The sequence below is a fragment of the Capsicum annuum genome, chromosome 11, assembly GCF_002878395.1.
Source record: "Capsicum annuum cultivar UCD-10X-F1 chromosome 11, UCD10Xv1.1, whole genome shotgun sequence".
Classification (NCBI taxonomy): domain Eukaryota; kingdom Viridiplantae; phylum Streptophyta; class Magnoliopsida; order Solanales; family Solanaceae; genus Capsicum; species Capsicum annuum.
The window spans coordinates 180,494,727-180,514,520 of NC_061121.1; the positions used below are offsets into that span (position 1 = coordinate 180,494,727).

General features: G+C 33.4%; 1 pseudogene; it reads left to right on the forward strand.

The window, feature by feature from the left end:
• Positions 1-6,987: 6,987 nt before the first annotated feature.
• Positions 6,988-19,794, forward strand: part of LOC107847089 — a 50,731-nt pseudogene continuing 37,924 nt past the window's right edge.

The window sequence follows — 19,794 nt, forward strand, 5'->3', positions numbered from 1 at the left end:
ACTAGAATATCATCTATGAAGACTATGACGAACATGTCGAAGTACTACTTGAACAGGTGGTTCATCAAGTCCATGAAGGCTGCTGGGGTATTGGTAAGACCAAATGACATGACTAAAAATTTAAAGTGACCATACCGCACACAGAAAGCTGTCTTCGGGATATCACATTTTCTAACTCTGAGCTAATGATAGCCAGATCTGAGGTCTATCTTAGAAAAATAACTGGCACCCTGAAGTTGGTCAAATAAGTCATCGATTCTGGGAAGAGGATACTTGTTCTTGACTGTAACCTTATTGATTTGACGGTAATCTATACACATTCTGAGTGAACCATCTTTCTTGCGCATGAATAAAACTGGTGTACCCCACGGGGAAACGCTGTGTCTGAAGAATCACTTATCTAAGAGATCCTTCAACTGTTCTTTCAGTTCCTTGAGTTTTGCTAGTCCCATTCTATATGGAGGAATAGAGATAAGCTGAGTGTCTGAAAGAAGATCAATACCGAAGTCTATTTCCCTTTTGGGAGAAATTCTTGAAAGATCTTCGGGAAAAATATCTGAATATTCATTCACTACTGGGATTGATTCGAGACTGGGAGCGTCAGAACTGGAATCTCTAACATGATCTAGATGATAAATACATCCCTTAGATATCAATTTCCTTGCCCAAAGGTAGGAAATAAGTTGACCCCTGAAAGCGGATACGCTACCCTTCCACTCTAGGATGGGTTCATTCAAGAACTAAAATCGAACTATTCTATTTCTTCAGTCGACTATGGCATAGCAGGAATAAAGTCAATCCATGCCGAGAATAACATCAAAATCAGTCATCTCTAATTCTACTAAGTCTGCTGACATGACTTTCTGAAATATCATAATCGGGCAGCTCCTGTATACCCATCGGGCTATGATGGTTTTACCCATAAAGACTGAGAAGGGCTCTGCTAGAATTTCAGGATTGATTCTGAAATCAACTGCTATATAAAGAGTAACAAAAGACAAGAAAGCTCCTAGATCTAGCAAAGCATAAACATGCACATGAAAGATCTATAACGTGCCAGTAACTACATCAAGAGAACCTTCCTGATCTTGTCGAGTCTAAAGAGCATAGAGACAATTTAGGTGTTGCCCGCTAGTAACACTAGAAGTAGCACCCTACTAATTTGGGCGACCGGACTGAGCTGAGGAGCGATTCTGTTGCCCCTGAGGACCTGGCTGTGGATAGTCTCTAACTCTATGGCCTAGCTTTCCACAACCAAAACAAATGCCACTACCTTCTCTACACATACCCTGATGGTGCTAAGAGCAAGTATGGCAAAGAGGATAGGTGTGGGTACTGCTAACACTGCCCTCGGTCTTAGAGCCTGGCGTTGTACCTTTGTTACCCTCTCTAAACTTAGGAACTGGAACACTGGCTACAGAGGGAACTAGAACTGATGACTTTGGACAAAAATGGGAATAGTTTCCTCCTTTTTGACTTAGGCTGAGCGAAGTTGAAACTACCTGTCTTCGCTCTCTTATTCTGGTTCTCCCTCTGCTTAATCTTCTGCTCCTCTATCTGCTAAGCATGGGTCATAAGTCTAGCTAAGGTTATGTCACTATTCAGCATGGTGGATCTGTGCTCATTAACCATGTTGTCGTTCACCCCTTAAGAGAACTTACTCATCTTGGATCTACTGTCTCCAACCACATGAGGGGCATACCTGGCGAATTGAGTAAACTTAAAAGAATACTCTTTCACTATCATATTGCCCTGCCTGAGGTTAATGAACTCTAGCACCTTGGCTTCTCTAAACTCTTAGGGAAATAATCTGTCTAAGAATGCAGTGACAAACTCCTCCCACTCTATAGAACCTGCTTCATCTAATCTTTTGGACTTTCACTATTTGAACCAAGCATGAGCCATATCCTACAACTGGTATCTGGCTAGCTCAGCACTCTCAATAGTAGTCACCTCCATGGCATCTGTCACTTTTTGAACTTGATCTAAGAATTCCTAAGGGTCTTTAACTACCTTAAACCCAAGGGAGGTTGGAGAATTCATTCAGGTGAAGTCCCGAATTCTAGTTGTGGCTAAGTTGGCCACTGGGTTGGCCGGAATGACTATTGGTCATTCATTTTGAGCAGCGACTGATTGAGCAAGAGTGGTAAATGTGTTCCTGAACTCCGCATGAGAATCATAATCGCCCAAAGGTTCTTCGGGATGAGGGGCTGACTGATTTCCATTTCTTCTTTTAGGAGACATGTTTTGTAGAAGAAAGAGAGAAACAGATTAGACTGAGAGACTGACTTGTGATTATGCTTACGGGCACAACATGAATACTGAAATAAGGGAAACTATTCTTAAAACATTTCATAGCCTCTTGCATATAAATATGGGTCGCAACACACCCAGGCACAAAACTCTACTAGATTCGGCTTTCAGACTTTTTAAGACTTTATTGAACCTTAGGCTCTGATACCAAGTTTGTAATGACCCAATTTGCTGAACCGAAATGCTACACGGTGCTCATGACCCCAAAGGACCACAAGCTAACCCATGACTGATATTTGTACCTGTATACTGCATAAGATAACATAATAATGCAAAAACATGCATTGAAAGGCCATAAGGTTCGATCATGAACATAGCTAAATAACGTAACATTTATGTGGGGTAATAGAATACCCAAAACAAAACTGAAGTCTAAAACATGATAGTCTGTATCTAGTCTGGAAGCCTCTACTGTCTGAAGAATCTAAATAAGGAGTTGATAGGACATATCCCCAACTAACTCCAAATAATAAGCTAATCAATGAGATACTAGAAAATCATTATGTCCTCGAAGGATGAGGACTCACTTCTACTCTGACTGTTGAATCTGGAATCTACTGCTGATCTAGAACTCATGTCTCTGAACCTATGGTATAACATAAAAAGAAAGCATCATAGCACGAATGTGTCAGTACATATGTACTGAGTATACATGTGAGGTAGGCTATATGAAATGGTTCACATGCATAAATAATGCTAACTGACTGTCTAACATGAACATGAGAATACATGCATAAATATGTAACTGTGACTAACAACGTGATTTCGTAATTTCTGAGTCTGTACACTGATAACGTTACATGCTAGTAACTGATATAACTGATAACATGAAGGACTATATTTTAATATTACTAATAACATGGGTGACTGTATCTGAGTATAACTGATACCGTGGGTGATTGTAGATGATAGTCTTGAATCTGATGGAACTATCTGAGTTTCGTACTATTTTTGAGTTGACTGTATCTGACAGTCCTGAAATCTGAAGAACTATCTGAGTTCTATTACTAAGATTGATAAACTGTATCTGAGAGTCTTGATTCTGTAACATGAAATTATGGAAAGTAGTATCTAACCGACATTCCCCAAATGTGCCATAATAGCTGAGCTGGGGTCCAATCTATGCCGTGATTGGAAGGGTGTCAATACCGCCCCACTAGTAAGGAAAACATGTGAGTAACCCACATATAATAGGTAAGTCTAGCGAGAACAGTGGGAACCCTCAAATAACAGGTTAAGCCACCTCATCTACCCTCATATAGCAGGTTACGATGTCTCAACCTATGATGGCTACATAGTTCTAAAACACAAGGATTTCTTCTAGGAATCACACCCTCCTATAACAGGTAAGTCCCCATCCTTGGGTTCACTCGGTGATAATTCCTACTCCTATATGAATGGACACTGAACATGATTTACTGAACTAAACTGAGCATGGACTGAGTTATTGAATTTCCTTGGCTGATAGAATACTACTGATATCTGACAACTGACTGAGTCGTGAGATCATGAAGATTTTTCCTGAGTCATAGGACTATCTGAAGTCTAAGATTTCAAAGCTTGACTAACAGTAACGTGAAAACATGACATGGATCTAGGGACACAACTAATATTTCGGGTACAAGTACCCCCAGGACTTGATAGAAGAAAACTGACATAACATGATTTACTTGAAGACTTGACTATCATCATAATACATACTACCTTCATAGGATCATTTCATCAAACATGCAATAGGCATGATCTTGTGCATACATGGGGATTTCATGATATCATGCTAGTTAGATAATTTTCCTTTATCTAGGTATTTAATCAAACAGATTGTAGGCATAGTACATGTAAAGCATATCATACAACAATTATACATCATGCTTCAATTCCAATTCCATCATACAAGGTTTTAGTCATGAGATTTCATAAATCTTTATCTATACTAATCAACCCACATGGAATTTATCATCAAATCATGGAATAGAAATCAATTCCTCATTTATCAACATGAAAGAGAACATACAAAGCATGAAAACATGAAGAAAATCCATAACTTGTAGTTAAAAAGGATTCTTGGACTTCATGGACGAAAGGAGTCCATGAATGAGCACTATGCATACCTTAGATCGTGATTTCATAAAGATTGATGGTGAAACCTTCCTGAATTTGAATCCCTAATAGAAACCCTAGTTTGTTCTTGATAGAATACTAAAATAAGTTTTACTATCAATTTAGGAAATAAGAGAGGGAAAGCAAGAGGGAAAATGAGGGAATTAGGAGTTGCTATCAATTTGGGAGCTGCTATCGAATTGGGAAAGTGAGGAAAATATTTTTGCCAATTTAAAAAGAAAGAGGGAAAATTTTTACTATTTTTTTTTATTATAGCGGGATTCTGCAAATTTATATTTTTTTACCCAATTATAAAACAGAGGGAAAATGTTAGGCGGTAGTGGCATTTTTTCAATTATAGCGGGGGTTTAAAACCCTTGTAAATTTATATTTTTATGGCTTATAATAAGCGTTATTTTTTTTATTGATAGCGGGAGTTTAAAACCCCCGCAATTTATAGCGGGAGTCTAAAACCCCCGCAACTTTATAAATTTTAACGACAACTTTTTAACCACCGTATTTCATATAATTTTACAGAGGTTAAAATAACCCCCGCAATTTGACCCATTTTTTGTAGGGCCTCTATCATATTTTGGGTACACATATGCTCCTACCATTAATGAAATGATACATATATGTCCCCACACTAACGACAGAGGTATAGGTGTATTCAAAGTATGACAAAGGGTATATACATACCATTTATCATAGTTCAGCCGTACATTTGTCTCTTTTTTAAAAAAAAATTTAGTTTAAATAATTAACACAAACCTACAAGCCGATCTAATTCCAATTAAAATTCAAGAGACGCTATCTAACAGGCGTATTTTTTCTACCCCTATATCGGTATGTATACACACACGATACAGTAACACTCGCAATTATCAATTTAATTTTATTTTAAAAAAATAATAACCCATAACACCTAAAAACAACATCAAATGAATTGAACTCTCACGTTATAATTTCTAGCAAAATTTTATCCGAAAAATACTAACCATCACTGGTAAACACCACATAGCCATTATCTCCGTTGAATTGAAAACACCACACCAGCAAACCATCGCAACGCCTATAGCTCTGGCCACCTACGACCTAATCTCCACTCTCTCAACTTAGCAACACCAACTAGCAGCAACAATCAATCACAACAATTTGGTTGGGGTTCACGTTTAATAGAAAATAGAGGGAGCATCAAATTTGAAATAAAAAATAGAGGTCGGGTCGAATTGGTTTGAAATCGAATCCGATGAGTTTATTGGCCTGGTCGGGAAACGGATTTGTGTTTATTATTTGGGATAAAAAATTAAAATAGAAAAGGGATAGATATACGCCTGAACTATGATAAATCTTACATATATACCTTTCATCATACTTTGGATACACATATTCTCCTGCCGTTAGTGTGAGGGGCATATACGTACCATTTCATTAACAGTGGGGGCATATATGTACCCAAAGTATGACAGCGGGTATATACATACTATTTATCATAGTTCAGGGTTATATTTTTTCCTTTTCCGTTTACCAAATAAAAAAGAGATGAAATTTCAAGAATTGAGCTCATATTGATTTTCTTACTTTTTAGAATATGAACTTTACTTTGCAACATCTTACTTCTTTTTTTTATTGATAAGAAAGTCCACGTGGCTGCATTGTTAAAAAGAACAGAAAAAAGAAAATCACAAATGTTTTCTTTTTCTTTTTAATATGTTGTCACATCAACTTATGAGGCATACAAAAATCACTTTTAAATAGTGTAAATGTATAATAGATCGTTTCAATAGTTTGAATATTTAATCGACTTTATACAATAAATTTAAGATGCATCCTGTGTCTTTTCCTGCCAACAAAACAAAAAAAAGGTTTGTAAATATCCAAGAGGGATATATTATTATAGTATTATTTAATTTAGTGTCCTGGACGATATATTATATAATTATGGTAAAAAAATAAGTTGGTGAACTTTGTTACACAGAAATCAGATTTTTAGTTATACAATAACGTATACAGATACTTGATCATGTACATTGAAAACCCTCAAGATTTTGTAAAACGCTTAGCATTTAACTTATCCTTTACAGAAATGTTATTATATTTTTCAAAATACATAAGAGTAATAATTATGGCCTTGTAGCAAGGCCTTATCACGTGGTATTCTATGACTAGCTATGAAAGAACATGAATTTTTCTTATCATTAATCATGTCTTCAATAAGAAATTTTTATATAAATGTGGACTTGATTTCTGTAATTAAATAGATTAATCACATAAAAAAACAAATTTAACTGTGACACTAATACCATACCTATTAGAAGTGCATAATCATTGACTCATGTAATAATCCACATAGATATTTCCCTCTCCACTAACCCACCCCAATGTACCCACCGCAGCCCTTTAGACCAAGATAGTGTATCTAGCCATATTATATATATGTTCCACATTACAACACTTTTCACAAACTTGTACAAAGATCCACTAGTATGATCTTTATACAAAAACTAAATTTTCTTTCTTTTCTTCTCTTTTAACAATTCTATTTGTTAGTACTAGTTCATTTCAATTACAAATATGGCTTCCTTAAGGTTATTGTTATTATTATTGTTGCCATTGATGTTGCTTGAATATTCTTCTTCAAGTTTAGCAATGGCAGCAAAAACAAGGCATTTTAAATGGGCAGTGGAGTATATTCATTGGACACCAGATGGTGAAGAAAGTGTAGTTATGGGAATAAATGGGCAGTTTCCTGGTCCAACAATTAGGGAACGAGCTGGGGACTTAATTATTGTTGAGATCACTAATAAGCTTCATACTGAAGGTGTTGTCATGTTGACTATAGACATTCTCCCAAAGCTTGTTCATCGTCTATATCAAATAAAATGACAAAGATTTGCTCCGACAAAGATTTTTCAGCTTTCATCTTTTATCTCAAGAGCATTGGGCCTCCGTTACAAAGCCATCTCTGGACCAACACTTACCATTACAAGAAGCCCAAGATAATTCCTCCTTTTACATCATAATGTGTAGAATTGTTCGTTACACCCTTGATAAGTGTATAGAATTACTTTGATTCATTGTTGTTAGCACTCAACCAATAGTGTGTAGGACACCTGTATAGTAGTTATAGAATTAGAAGCTTGTATCCTATTACTTTTGGATGTATTTATGGAACATTGTAAAGGAAGAAAAATGCAATCAGAAAGTTTTCATCTTGTGCGTTTTGTCCTTTTCCTACATAGTATCAGAGAGGTAAATTATTTTTTTTTTTTATTTTGCTCTTTATTTTGTTTCCCAGATCTTCTTTCACACCATGATAGATACTCAGGAGAGTGTGGTTGCACCACCAACAGCATCATCTCATCAGGATTTCTCTAACCCCTTTTACCTTCATCTATCTGATTCTCTGGGTATGCAATTAGTAAACTCTATTTTTTATGGAAAAGGGTATGTTGGGTGGAGTCGTACAATAGTTATAGCACTCTCAGCCAAGAATAAACTTGGTATCATTGATGGTTTACTTGATGAACCAGTTTCATTTTCACCACAACACCAAGCATGGAGCAGGTGCAATGATATGGTAGTCTCTTGGATCTTGAACTCTCTTTCAAAGGATATTACAGATTCTGTGCTATATTCAAAAATTGCAAAAAAAATTTGGTCAGATCTATCAGCTAGGTTTGGTCAATGTAATGGTGCATAACTTTATCAACTTCAAAAGGAACTCTGTGATACAGTCCAAGGAACAAACAATATTGCTACTTATTATACAAAGTAAAGAAGATATGGGATGAATTAGATAAACTTAATACCTTTGATCATTGTTCTTGCAACTGCATATATGGAGGAAAGCTTAAACCCCTAAAATCTCATCAATATGGATGACTAATCCAATTTTTAATGGGTCTCAATGAGACCTATTCAGGGGTCAAGAGCAGCATTCTTATGCTGGATCCTTTGCCATCAGTACCACATGCTTACTCTTTGCTCATACAAGATGAAAAGCAAAGAGAGGTTCATATTTCTGCCCATACTTCTGAGGCAGCTTTCTTGGCAAGCAGCAACAAATTCAACACAAAACCAAGAGCCTCAATCCCATAGAATTTTAATGGAACAGTAGACAAGTTCAACTCTACTTTTATCAAAGCCAAAGGAGGAAAGTTCTGCACTCATTGCAAGCTCACAAATCATAAAAGTGATAGATGTTATAGGTTAATAGGATTTCCTACAGGTTTCAAGTTCACCAAAATCAAAGAAGGCTCAATATGGAGGGCAAGAGAGTATTCAGTCCATGGGAAGGCAAGGGAACAATAACACTGGATATCCTATTAGCAGGCATTACAACAGTGAAAAGAGTCATTCTATGAGTAGATAAAATAATAATCAGATCTTAGGTTTTAATGCCATGGAGGATACAGGTCATGGTAATTGTTTCAGTCCTGCACAATATAATCAACTTTGTCACCTTTTTCAAGATATGAAGAATGGACAACAAAGCAACCAATACTCTGAAGCTACTGGTTCTGCCAACTGTGCTGGTATAATCACCCCTCTCTTCACTCCTTTCTTTATTCTTTATTATCTAAGATTGACTCATCCTCTTGGATTTTAAACTCTGGTGCTTCAGAACATATGACTTATGATATCTCTTTATTAACAAGCATTACAGCTCTCCCTACTACCTTATATGTTAATCTTCCTAATTCACATAAGTTGAAGGTCACGCATAAAGGCAGTGTAGCTCTTTTCTCAGATATGATCATTCATAATGTCCTTTTTGTCCCAGATTTTAAGTTTAACCTACTTTCAGTCTATAATTTCAGTACACAACATCAATGCTCACTTTTATTTTTCTCTGTTGGTGTTATTTTTCAGGCCCCTTCAATGAAGAGGCCAGTGGTTCTTGAGGAGGTTAGAGATGGATTATACCTACTAAAGTCAAGTCCTACCATGCTTATCATATCTTTAATTCAGTGTGGATCATTTCCTTCAGGAAATTCAGTTTTCTATTCTCCTTGTAATCAACCCAGTCTTTAAAATTCTAGAGATGTTTCTTTTACTACCAATTGTAATGAATCTAATTCTTTGTCTGTTTCTAGTCAATCTATTTCTAATGTCAGCCTATGGCATCAAAGATTGGGGCATTTGCCTATTTCTAGTATGAAGCATATTTCTAATGTCCCTGTTACTTCTCTACCTGTTATTGATCTACCTTGTGATGTGTGTGCTAAGGCAAGGCAAACTAAGCTCTCCTTCCCTGTTAGTTCTATTTCAACCAAATTAGTTTTTGAACTTATTCATATAGATACTTGGGACCTTATAAAGTACCTACTCATGAAGACCACAAATATTTCTTGACCATCTTTGATGATTTTAGTAAGGAGACTTGGTCATACTTTTTGAAAACCAAAACTAATGCTTTTCATGTTTTACAATAGTTCCTAACCATGGTAGAGAGACAATTTGACATAAAAGTTAAAATTATCAGGTCTGATAATGCAAAAGAACTTGGTACTGGTTTATCTACTTCAGACTTTCTTTCTTCAAAAGGTATCATACACCAAACCTCTTGTGTAGCCACCCCTCAACAAAATAGGATTGTTGAGAGGAAGTACAAACACTTATTAGAAGTTTGTAGATCCCTTCTTTTTTAATCTAACTTACCTATGCCTTATTGGGGAGAGTGTCTTTTGACCGCAACTCATTTGATAAATAGATTACCTTCTAGGGTTTTAGGTTTCAAATCACCTTACTAGGTTCTCTTCTCTAAATCACCTGATCTTCACTCACTAAGAGCTTTTGGTTGTTTGTGATATGCTAGCACCCTCACTCAATTCAGATCCAAACTTGATCCAAGAGCTGTCAAATGTGTTTTCCTAAGGTATCCTTTTAATAAAAAGAGTACAAATTACTGAATCTTGATACTCACAAGATTTTTGTCTCAGGGGATGTTAAATTTTTTGAATCAGTTTTTTCTTTCACTACACCTTCTAGTTCTCCTTCTATTTTTTCTTCTTTTCCTGCTCCCTTCTATCATGACTATCCTCCTCTTATACCTGCAAACCATAATCATGGTTTAGTTTTCACTAATAACACTTCGTCTTCCTGTATTCTTTCATCATCCACTCCTCTACCCTATGATCCTTCACAACAACCTCTCTCACCACCATATCCTGTTTCTCCTCTTACCCCTATAACTACTTCACCTCCTACACCACTACCAACACCTCCTCCCACTATCCCTACAAGACACTCCACTAGGAATAAATGACCTCCTAAATATTTGGATGACTACTGGTGCAATGCAGTTTATCTCTCTAGTTTAACTCCTTCTTATTTTGCCACTCTTTCTACATTTTCATATTTTCCTTCTTCCACATTTTCTCCTTATAATCAATCCGTTCTTCACCCATTATGTCAAACTTCTGAACCTACTATCTTTTCCCAAGCTTCTCTTTACCCTTGTTGGCAGGATTCAATGGCAAAGGAGTTTGCTGCTTTGGAATCTAATCATACCTGGAAAGTTGTATCACTCCCACCTGGAAAACAAGCATTGCCCTGTAAATACAACAACAACAACAATAAACCCAGTATATTCCCACATAGTGTGGTCTAGAGAGGGTAAAATGTACGCAGTCCATACCACTACCCCTAAAGGAGTAGAGAGGTTGTTCCCAATAGATCCCCGGCTGCCCTGCAAATGGGTTTACAAAATAAAACATCGATCAGATGGGACTATTGAAAGATACAAGGTGTGTTTAGTTATATGAGGAGATATTCAAAAGGCATGGATTGACTATACTGAGACTTTCTCCCCTGTGGTAAAAATGACCACTGTGAACTGTCTCTTGGCAGTTGCTATTAAAAGAAATTGGTCTTTGTTTCAATTAGACGTCAACAATGCCTTTTTACATGGTGATCTACAAGAGGAGTTCTATATGAAATTTCCTCCTAGAATGCATACCATTGATCCTTCACTTGTTTGCCGCCTACAGAAGTCTTTATATGGCCTCAAGCAGGCCTCACGCCAGTCGTACGAATGTCTTACTAGTGCTCTCACTTTCAAGGGGTACTCTCACTCCTACAGTGATTATTTACTCTTTCTTAAACGGACCTCTTCTGGTGTTTGTATTCTTGTCGTGTATGTCAACGACATTATTCTTATCGGTGATGATTTTTCTGAGATTTCTGCTATCAAAGTATTCCTGCACTCAGAATTTTAGATAAAGGACCTTGGTTTTGCCAGTTTCTTTCTTGGAATGGAATTGATTCGCGAACCAGATGGACTGATAATCACTCAAAGGAAATTTACCTTGGATCTCTTAGCTGAATTCCATTGTCTTGATCAAAAGCCAGCACCTTTTCTATTAGAACCATCTACTAAGCTTCGACTTGATAATGGTAATTTGTTTCCCGATCCCACTATCTACCGTCGTCTTGTGGGATAAATGAATTTTCTCACCCACACTCGTCCAAATTTGAGCTTCGCCATTCAGTATTTGAGCCAGTATATACAGACTCCAAGGGTCCCTCATTATAATGAAGCTTTACATTGTCTACGTTATCTTGTTGGGAATCCTACTTTGGGACTTCACTTTTGATCTAATTCATCATTTAATCTCACTGCTTATTGCGATGCCGATTTAGGATCTTGCCCGGATTTATGAAAATCAGTCAATGGCTTCTTCATCAAGCTTAGTTCTTCCCCCATTTCTTGGAAATTCAAGAAACAATCTTTGGTTTCTTTATCTTCAGCTGAGGTGAAATACCGATCTATGCGACGGGTCGTTGCCGAGTTGACTTGGCTTTTTCATCTTCTCTCTGACCTCACCATCACTCCATCTCTTTCTATACCTTTTCATACTGATAGCCAAGATGCTATCCACATCGACAAAAACCCAGCTTTTCATGAAAGAACAAAACACATCGAAATCGATTGTCATTTTTATCGACAACAAGTTCTCGCTGATTTAATTTCTCTCCATTTTCTCCCTTCTCAGTCCCTTGTCCTAGATCTCTTCACTAAGCCTCTCTCCGGGTTTCCTCATCTATCTCTCCTCACCAAGTTGGGGGTTTCTTCACACCCTTCCAACTTGAGTGGGGTGTTGACTATAGAAATTCTTTCAAAGTTTGCTCACCGTCTATATCAAATAAAATGACAAAGATTTGCTCCGAGAAAGATTTTTCTGCTTTCATCTCTTATCTCAAGAGCATTGGGCCTCCGTTATAAAGCCATCTCTGGCCCAACACTTACCATTACAAGAAGCCCAAGATAATTCATCCTTTTACATCATAATGTGTATAATTGTCCATTACACCCTTGATAAGTGTATAGAATTACTTTGATTCCTTGTTGTTAGTACTCAACCAATAATGTGTAGGACACTTGTATAGTTAGTTATAGAATTAGAAGCTTCTATCCTATTCCTTTTGGATGTATATATGGAACATTGCAAAGGAAGAAAAATACAATCAGAAAATTTTCATCTTGTGTGTTTTGTCCTTTTCTTACATGTCATTCATTAGCATGGAATCCGACAGGTTCCACTCGGTCTCCATCTCTTCTCCCATGTCATGATTTTTAAGTGATTCGTCTGTGTAAATATATGTGCTAACTCATGAAAATGATTGAGTCGAAAGTTGTCACTCCGTATGAACCGAAAATCATATGTCTGTATTTTATAACTACAATATAATACTCAAATGCATACTTGACTTTTGTTATGTTTTATTAATTTGCATATTGAAAAAAATCTTTCTATCTTCACAAAATATAAATAAGGCTACGTACATATGCATCTTCCACAGACTCCATTTATATGATTAAACTAGCTACCATGTTATTCTAATATACAATACTCAAAATGTAAAAAAGACTAATGTTGTAGAGGTATTGAGTAAATTCTCTTGATGGGAACTCATGTTTGAAAAATTGTCTACAAATATCACTTTTGTTTTATTTAGGACAAGAATATCATCCAACCCTTCCTATTTTCCTTAAAATATACTTTGCACCTCAAAAACCTTCTCTCTCCTATTTGAAATATCATGTTATCAAATTTCTTTTTTTTTTTGATAAATAGATCTATTTAACTTATCAAACTTATTTAACAAAAGTTTTATTCTAATTCTTTTTAAAAAAAAGATTACACATGATATATTAATCATCGAAGATTAATTTAATTACACCAAAAACTTGAATTATTTTACTTGATATGTACTTTCCAAAGTTTCTTTTATTTACTTATTTATTTCACTACTTATTTGAATTAGCAAGTTCCCCGAATGAAGTATGGGTATAAACTAGCATTTAATTGTACAATAAAATAAAATATAAATATAGTGGTTAAAAAAAGTGAAGAAACTATATTAAAAATAATAAATTTTTTTCTAAACTTTTATGTCTTATCTTACGGATTTACTTGATTTATTTATGGGCAATTACTTGTGAAAAATCTGCAAGAAAAAAAATCATCTTTTCACTATATATTTATCAAAAATTATCTTGCATAAAAATTTGTAAGTAATATATGTCCAAATTAAATTTTTCAGGTAATAATACATATTAAAATTTTCTTATTGAATTTTGTTTGGCAACACAAAAGACCATAAGTTTGCCATCGATGTTTTTAAATAACAAATTATATTCTTTTATTCTCCATTACTTTATATTTGAAGGTAATATAATATCTTTGGATTATATTAATCCAAAAATTCCTTTTTATAATTCAAAAACGTGGATTTTATTCTTTTATTTTCATATAAATAATAAATTTAATGTCTAAAATATGAAATCCACCGTTTTTATCACATTTTAAGGATCTTTAATATTTAAAATTAATGACGAAAAAATTAAATGAGTACCAATTCTTATAAGTACTTGAGTGTTAAATATTACTCTCTCCGTCCCAAATTACCCGTCCCAAATTGAGATGACACATTAATTAAGAAAAATAATTAATAACATGGCTAGTTTATCATAGTACCCCTATTAAATGATATTTATATTTTAATTTGAAGAAAAAGTAATTAATGCAAAGGGTAAACATGAATTTTTTTTTGTCTTTTTCTTGATTAATGAAAAAAGATAAGTAAAATGAGAAATCAAATTAAGAAATTTGGGACGGCTAATTTGGGACAGAAGGAGTATTAAGTGGTGAAATAAAAAAGTAAATAAAAGAAACTTGGAAAACGATATATCAAATAAAATAATTCAAGCTTTTGGTGTAATTAAATTAATATTCAATGATTAACATATTACGTGTAATTTATTTTTTTAATAAAAAGAATTAGGTTAAAACTTTAGTTAAATAAGTTTGATAAGTTAAATAGATCTATTTATAAAAAAAAAAAGAAATTTTGATGACATGATATTCTAAGTAGGAGAGAGAAGATTTTTAAGGTGTTAGGTATATTTTAAGAAAAATGAAAAGAATTGGATGATATTTCTGTTCTAAAAAGAAATAAAAGTTATAAATAATTTCTCAAGCATGAATGACTGTCCGGTGATTTACTGTAGAGGTATTTGTCTATTCTTTAATTTTCACAACCTTATGTTAATTGATATGTACATGAGGTATTTGTCTAGTCTCCCTCTATAACATACCCCTAGTTATTTTAGGAAATTTACATAACTGGCAGAATATTTTACATATACATTACTATATCAAATTAATTAGCACATTATTGGAATAACAAAAAATAACATTAAAATATGGTAATTAACTGATTTTCGGCCTGGTCTATATAGTACATTAGTACTGTAATAAAAGTATTTTTAATTTTTTTTCCTTTTTCAAATTATTTCTCACTGAAACCCCTCTTTCCTTCGAGTATATGACTTTTATTACTCTTTCATTTTTTTTCTTTTATATTTTTAATTATAGCTTGGAACACCATGGGCCGATGGGACAGCAGCAATATCTCAATGTGCCATTAATGAAGGTGTGTAAAAATCGAACCGATCGATAAATCAAACCGATAAAAATGTTATTGGTTTATTGTTATTGAGTTATTGGGTTAACGATTTTTTAATGGTTTTATAAAAAAAAATTATTGGATTATTGATTCGGTTTGATTTTTTCTTATTGGGTTATTGGGTAAACCGATAACCGAATAAGAATATATATCTATAATTTATAATAATATATTAAAAGTGTGAAAGCCTTAGAAAAATGATTTGAACTTTTTGGCTTTCATTAAAAGATTGTCCTTTAGATAAAATTGTGTTTTCACTATTTTCTTTAATTTATTATTTAATTATTTTTATTATATTAATTAGACTCCTAAAATATATAAGACTCCGAAAATATATAGAAAAAAATTAATTAGTATTTTCCTTTGGTCAATTAAAAAAATACTCCTAAAATAGAATTCTATTAAGATGCAGGTTAAACTATATATGGTAATGTGCAAAAATTTTGGTTTGTAGTCCTACAACTTTTTAGGGATAAAGCTATCAAGGAAAGAAAAGGAAAAAACAATTTAAGAATCAAAATTTTATATTTTTCTAAAAAAAATACGCATGCTAAAAAAAGAACCACCACTTTTTAAGGTAAAAATTTAAGGAAGTAAATATATTTTCTTTAAAAAAAATACGCATGAAAAGAAAAAAAATTATTAGATTCAAGCAAAAATTGATAATATTTAACTCTTCTTTGTCAATTAGAATTTTACCTTATATAAAAAAAAAATATCTACAATTCTATTTAAATAGTATTTTTGATAAATTTTACTAGAAACATACGTATGATTCTTCTACTTCTATATTTTCTTTTTATTTTTATTTTTATTTTGATTCATGATTAATTAGATTTTTCTTCTTGCATTCATTAGGATTTTCTAGCCTTCTATTGCATGAAAAAAAAATTATTTACAACTTAATAAAATAAAGGACGTATGTTTCAAATTCATGTATTTAAAATAATGTATTATGCTCATCTAACTTGATTCGGTTGATGTCTAGATTGGTGGATGCTTAACTTTTTAACCTTCAATTTCTTTATTATTTTTGTCAATATAGTAGAATTCAACGTGTGTGTGTATATATATATATATATATATATCTTATTTGTTTTCATTCAAGTCATTCTTAGAGTCAAATTTTCGCTCAGACAAGAATTATTTTCATCAAAATCCAAAACAAACCCATTGAGAATCTCTTCCTATAAATAAGGGCAACTAATGGAAATATGCTTCATATTTTGTGTTGATTGTAATGTTTGGGTTGTTTTCTACATGTGATCTGGTCGTACAAGTTATCGTTACTTTAGTTGATTAATTCGTTAACTTGAGAAATTGAAAGACTTTATGTTTCTCATCAACAATATTCTTCATCTAAATAGTGCTATCTACTATTTATTTCTTTTAAAATGTAAGCAGGTCTCTTATCACATATTCTGTATTGCTTAATTCCTTTGGTGGTATCATATCCTTTTATGTTTCACCAGCATACGTATCTCTTCTAGATTTCCTTTTATAGACGTATTCTTGTGCAAATTATGGAGTTCAATATGTGCGTGATTGTGTGTTATTTGTGTATTTTATTTGTTTTTCTCCTCACAAATAATTGATGTTTTTTATTAAAAAAAATATTATTAATTAAGGCAAATTACACTTGGCTAGTATATCTATCTATATATATATGACTTATTACATATTTCTCTTAATTTCTCTTTAATCTCTACAAATTAACAAACCTATTAGTTTAATTATACAAATTCTTAATTTCTCCTAACAACATTTAGTTCAAACTTGAAGATTCTTGTAAATTAAAGCGCATTATATAGGATTTTTGTTTGCAATTAAGATTCAATTTTTTTCATATTAGTTACTACTATTTCTATTTTATGAGTATTTTCTTATCGGTTAAACCGAAAATCAAACCGTTAAGGACTAAAAACCGATAAACCAAAAATCGATAAAAAATATCTTATTGATTTGGTTATTGGTTTAGCATATTTAAAAACCAAAAATCGATAAACTGAACCGATAATATGTAAAATCGAACCGAACCGACCGGTGCACACCCTAGCCATTAATGATGGAGAGACATTTGTCTATAGGTTTAAAGCTGATAAGGTACGTAAAATTCTTTGTTTTCTTGGTGATTGAATTAGTTAAATTTATTCTGAATTCTTCATGCTACTTAGTGGTTAATATTATATTACTAATACCTTCATTTTATTCATAGCAGGTCCAAATATCTAAAAGTTCACTGTCTAGTACTAGTACTAGTAGTATTTATTTTCAAGTGGTACCTTTTTTAAAAAAGAAACGTTGTGCCTACTTGCATTAAAAAATGCAAAAATCGACAGATTTGATCAGACATGGGAAAATGCTGTCGTATGGTACTAGAAAAGGATTACTTAGTTCTGATTATTTAAATCGGTTGGCATAATTGAATATAGCATTTGCCAATAAAGATTAAAGGAGCAATGAATCCCTATTTTCACCCGTTTATAACTGGTAAAAACTTACACGTATTCAGTGTATACACCAAATTAATATTTTTTATCATGGTTATATAATTAATTAAGTAAAATATATATTGATTAATCAAGGTTAAGTAACATGAACTTTAAATTCAAACACATGACATGCATATATTGGTTTGATGTATACACCGAATGCATGTCCACTTTGTGCAACTTATTTTTACTTTAATAAGTTAAGTGGCCAAGACATTGATAACCTACCAAATTTTGAGCCATCATTCTTCTACTCAACCTTTTAGGCAACATGGACCCAACTTGTAGGCATCAACTTACCAAAAATTATACTACTATCTTGGTTTTCATGACATTGCTAGTACTTATTTTCTCTAGGGAAAAGGCATCGTTTTCACCATAAACTATACCCGAAAAGTCGAAGCCACACCTAAACTATACTAATGGCTTATTACACACCTAAACTATAAGAAAGTGAAACTATTTACACCCTATCAGGCTACCATCACTTGCATGTGGTGTAGTGTTTTACACGCAATGTCATGTCAGCACCACATCAGTAAAAAGTATCATTTTTTTATAGTTAAGGTGTGTAATAGGTCACTTATATAGCTTAGGTGTGGATTCGACTTTTCGACTATAGTTTGAGGTGGAAACGATGCCTTTTTTCCTTAATGTTTTTAGTCGGTTACTTTTGTTATTTAATAGGCTGGACGGGCCTAAAATAAGTGCAACACACGCGCCTTAGAATGGGATCGTGGGGAGGTAATAATATCACTTTTATATAGTTAAGGTGTGTAATAGATCACTTATATAATTTAGGTGTGGCTTAGACTTTTCTTGTATAGTATGGAGTGAAAATGATTTCTTTTCCCTTTACTCTATTAATATATGTGACATTTTTCTTTATTAACATAAACTTTGACCTACAACCTTAAATGTTTTAAGTTTAATTACATTGACATGAGGAGAATTTTTACTTATAATATTTTTTATATAATTTTTAAATATTTACATTCAAATTTTTAAATATTTGATTAATTTAAATTTATTTAGCTTTAAAGCTTATTCAAATTGACTTGAGAAAGTAAAAAAGTGTGACTTAAGATAGCTCAAAAACTATCCTTATTATCAAATTGACTCATCCATTACCAATGCAACCTGTTTGCTACTTAAGAAATCCACTTATAAGGGCACTTAACCCATTAGAGATGACTGTACTGTTAAATTAACACAGAAACACACCACAGATTCACATAAACCAAGAACACCTATAAAGTAAGGAATATGCGAGTAGAAAGATTCATACCTTTGTCTGTCATTATATTATGTAACCGGAGATGGTTTGTCTGCCATTAAAACATGTAACTGAAGACGAACAAGGTTGAGTCTTCCTCTCCTTTGCTTATGATGGTTGAAAGCATATGGAAATACGTCTTATGTTAAAGTCAGGAGAGAAGACCTAACTTTATATTTATAGGCTTAAAAGCCTTAACCTAGTGCACCTCCCATTATGGGCTCACAGGTCTACTTCAGGCCTACACTATTGCCAGCCCACACCAATAATATGATATAGATATAGGCCCATATGGAATCCGTATGAATACACAGCCTGTGTATTGTCCACCAACTAATAACATCAACCCGTTTTACTTTTAATGTAATAAAAAGTTAATGTTAAGTTCATATAAAATAAATAATTCTAACATTCTCCCACCTGGACAACGTTAACTTTTAAAGAAAAGTTTTAGAAAGCTTATTTTTATGAAAATGACTCTCGGACTGAATAGACAGTGGCCATAAACATTTAGTGGGGGAACGTCATTTCCAACATAGTTCAGTCAAGCAAAACATCACTGTTGAACTGCAGCAGTACTTGCATCAACCAACTACACAAGATCAGTCCACAATTACTAACAATGAAGTTTCGTAG